General features: G+C 42.3%; 1 pseudogene; it reads right to left on the bottom strand.

The window, feature by feature from the left end:
• Positions 1-206: 206 nt before the first annotated feature.
• On the bottom strand, positions 207-4,241 carry LOC140512426 (olfactory receptor 5AC1-like; annotated as a pseudogene).
• Between the last annotated feature and the right edge of the window lie 275 nt (positions 4,242-4,516).

Below are 4,516 nucleotides of genomic sequence, written 5' to 3'. Positions count from 1 at the left end.
ATAGTATTTACATTGTGAATGATATTCAGGGACCCTAGTGATGGAACAAGACTTACAAGCCATGCAGAGTTACCTTCATACAAAACTTATACATCCCTTTGAACATTCAGAATTCTCTCTAACTAGCACAGCCAAGTCACCTCTGTAAGATTTAGAGATTTCATCAAGGTAAATAGGAACAATTTCCAGCTTCAGCTGATGAATCTTTATTTTTTTATTATTTTTCTCAGAGCACCAAGAACCTCTTTGTTTCTCAGGCTGTAGATAAATGGATTTAGTAGAGGAATTATGACTGTGTAAAACAAGAGAGTACATTATATTCTGATTGTTCATAACACCAGACTCAGGAAATACATACATAATTAAAATTGTGCCATGAAATAAAAAGAGAGAACAGATGTGCACTACAGGTAGAGAAAGCTTTTCTCCTGCTCTGTGCAGACTTAATTCTCAGGATGGCAAGAAGGACATATGTGCATGAGACTAAGATTATTGTAAGAGTGAAAGATTGTATAAAGACAGACAAAATGAAAATGACTAATGAATTAAAAGATGGGTCAGTACAAGAAATCTTAAACAATGGCAAAATTTCACAATAGAAATGATGGATTATATTTGTTCTACAGAAAGTTAATCTAAATAACAAACCCACATGAATCATGAGATGAAGAAAACCAAGTGTATAGGAAGCAATCACAAGTTGCTTACACAATCTATTGGACATCCTCACTGGATAAAGGAGAGGGTTGCATATGGCTGCATATCGGTCATATGCCATGACTGCCAAAAGAAAACATTCTGCAGTTACACTGACACCAAAAAAGTAAAACTGAGCCATGGATTCCAAAAAGGATAAAATTTTCTTCCTAGTTAAGAAATTCACCAGCATCTTAGGGGTCACTGAAGAGGAAGTCTAAGCATCTGCAAAAGCTAAACTACTGAGAAAAAAGTACATGTGCATGTGAAGGTTAGAGTCCATCCAAACAAACACAACAAGCCCAATATTCCCCATCATGGTTGTTAGATAAATAACTAAAAGAATGAAAAAAAAGACAAAAGAGGGCGGAGCCAAGATGGCGGAGTAGAAAGACGCACATACACATAGCTCCGAACCCACAACCCACAGAACGGCTAGAGGGGACCAACCCACGGTGAATTCTGCACCCAGACACCACGGAATATTGGAGCGAGGGAGATTTCTGTTCTGGAGAGACCTGCAAACCTCTCGCGGGGGGTCCTTCGCGTTGTGGACTGGGCGCCAGGACTGGGAGCTGAGTGCAGCCCTGCAGCGGCCGCGACACCGTGAGAAAAAGATCCGAACGGGCTACGGGGACGAGATATCCTGAGGCCACGAGGGTCCCTCCACCCACAGAGGGACCTGCAGACCTCTCCCAAAAGGTCCGTCGTGCTGCAGACGCGGAGCCCAGCCCGGACCTGCGGCGGCTGGGGCTCCGAGAGGTACAGATCCGAGCAGGCTTTAGGGACGGGATCTCCAGTGGCGGCACAAGCCCCCCCACCCACAGGTGACGAGGGTCGGTGAGAGAGTCTCTTTGGCGGGTCGAGAGGGGAGTGGGGTGCCCCCATGGCTCGGGCCCCCCAGGAGATAGAAGCTGAGAGGCGGCTGCAGACAGGGGCTCCCCAAGCGGGCAGGAGCCTGGATCCATTGTGGAAGGTCTGTGCATAAACCCCCTGAAGGAACTGGGCCTGAGAGGCGGCCCTGCCCTGACCTGACCATCTGAACTTAATTCTCACACTGAATAGCAGCCCTGCCCCCGTCAAAAGCCCTAAGGCGGGAAGCAGCATTTGAATCTCAGTCCCCAAACGCTGGCTGGGAGGACCAGGAGGCGAGGTGGGTGTGAGGAGAATATTCAGAGGTCAAGCCACTGGCTGGGGAGAATGCCCAGAAAAGGGAAAAGAAATAAAACTATTGAAGGGTACTTTCTCGGAGAAAAGACACCTCCTCCCTTCCTTTCTGATGAGGAAGAACAATGCTTACCATCAGGCAAAGACACAGAAATCAAGGATTCTGTGTCCCAGCCCACCCAATGGGCTCAGGCCATGGAAGAACTCAAAAAGAATTTTGAAAGTCAAGTTGGAGAGGTGGAGGAAAAACTGGGAAGAGACATGAGAGGGATGAAAGAGAAGCATGAAAGGCAGATCAGCTCCCTGCTAAAGGAGAACCAAAAAAATGTTGAAGAAATTAACACCTTGAAAACTAGCCTAACTCAATTGGCAAAAGAGGTTCAAAAGGCCAATGAGGAGAAGAATGCTTTCAAAAGCAGAATTAGCCAAATGGAAAAGGAGATTCAAAAGCTCACTGAAGAAAATAGATCTTTCAAAACTGGAATGGTACAGATGGACGCTAAGGACTTTATGAGAAAGACAGATATCACAGAACATAGTGTGAAGATTCGAAAAATGGAAGATAATGTGAAATATCTTATTGGAAAAGCAACTGACCTGGAAAATAGAATCAGGAGAGACAATGTAAAAATTCTGGGACTACCTGAAGACCATGATCAGGAGAAGAGCCTAGACATCATCTTCCATGAAATTATCAAGGAGGACTGCCCTAAGATTCTGGAACCAGAGGGCAAAATAAATATTCAAGGAATCCGCAGAACACTGCATGAAAGAGATCCAAAAAGAGAAACTCCTAGGAACATTGTGGCCAAATTCCAGAACTCCCAGGTGAAAGAGAAAATATTGCAAGCAGCTAGAAAGAAACAATTCAAGTATTGTGGAAATACAATCAGGATAACACAAGATCTAGCACCCTCTACATTAAGGGATCAAAGGGAATGGAATAGGATATTCCAGAAGTCAAAGGAACTAGGACTAAAACCAAGAATCACCTATCCAGCAAAACTGAGTATAATACTTCAGGAGAAAAAATGGTCTTTCAATGAAATAGAGGATTTTCAAATTTTCTTGATGAAAAGACCAGAGCTGGAAAGAAAATTTGACTTTCTAACACAAGAATGAAGAGAACCATGAAAAGGTGAACAGCAAAGAGAAGTCATAAGGGACTTACTAAAGTTGAACTGTTTACATTCCTACATGGAAAGACAATATTTGTAACTCTTGAAACATTTCAGTATCTGGGTACTGGGTGGGAGTACACACACACACACATGCACACACGCACACATACATAGAAACAGAGTACACAGAGTGAATTGAAGAGGATGGGATCATATCTTAAAAAAAAAATGAAATCAAGCAGTGAGAAATATTGGGAGGAGAAAGGGAGAAGTTGAATGGGGCAAATTATCTCTCATAAAAGAGGCAAGCAAAAGACTTATTAGTGGAGGGATAAAGAGGGGAGGCAAGAGAAAAACATGAGGTCTACTCTCATCACATTCCACTAAAGGAAAGAATAAAATGCACACTCATTTTGATAGGAAAACCTATCTCATAATACAGGAGAGTGGGGGACAGGGGCACAAGCAAGGTGGGGGGGAGGATGGAGGGGAGGACATGGGGAGGAGAATGCAATCCGAGGTCGACACTCATGGGGAGGGAAAGGATCATAAGAGAATAGAAGTAATGGGGGTCAGGATAGGATGGAGGGAAATATAATTAGTCCTATACAACACAACTAGTATGGAAATCTTTTGCAAAACTACACAGATTTGGCCTATATTGAATTGCTTGCCTTCCAAAGGGAAGGGGTGGGGAGGGAGGGAGCTAAAGAAGTTGGAACTCAAAGTGTTAGGATCAAATGTAATGTTCTTACCACTGGGAAATAAGAAATACAGGTTAAGGGGTCAAGAAAGCTATCTGGCCCTACAGGACAAAAGAGAAGACAGAGACAAGGGCAGAGAGGGAGGATAGAAGAGAGAGCAAATTGGTCACAGGGGCAATTAGAATGCTTGGGTTTGGGGGGGGGGGTAGGGGATAAAAGGGGAGAAAATTTGTAACCCAAAATGTTGTGAAAATAAATGTTAAAAGTTAAATAAAAAAAAGAAAAGAAAAGAAAAGGATAATTCCCAAATGCAATCATTCAAAATATATACATTTACCTCCTTAAATTCCTACCTATAATTGTTATATTCGCGTTCTTTTAACTGATCAATGTGTCTCTTCTTCAGAAGTAGCTTCTGTTTTTCAACAATTAAAAGTGGTCTGCAAATCCAAAAAAAAAAAAAAAGAATGAAAAAAAGGAAAAGCTGAAAATCAGGATTTTCTGTAAAGGCTGCGAGAACAAACTCTGTCACAGCTGTTACATTTTCTTCCATTATGATTGCATTTTGTATGTTCATTGAAAAGTGAGATGAGAAACAAAGAAGACATTCACCAAAGTACCCTACTTTTTCTACATTGGGTGCCCTCTTACCAGCATGCTTTCAGGTTTAATGTTTCTTTTTAAAAAATTTTTAAAATAATTCTTTGCTACTTTTCCTGGATTAGAACGTTGATGGAGACCCTGCAGCCTTGAGGCCACATGTGGCTCCCTAAGTCCTCAAGTGAAGCCCTTTCACTGAATCCAAACTTCACAGAACAAATCTTTAAA

This window comes from Notamacropus eugenii, chromosome 6 (assembly GCF_028372415.1).
Source record: "Notamacropus eugenii isolate mMacEug1 chromosome 6, mMacEug1.pri_v2, whole genome shotgun sequence".
Classification (NCBI taxonomy): Eukaryota; Metazoa; Chordata; class Mammalia; order Diprotodontia; family Macropodidae; genus Notamacropus; species Notamacropus eugenii.
This window is presented reverse-complemented; position numbering and strand designations above follow the sequence as displayed.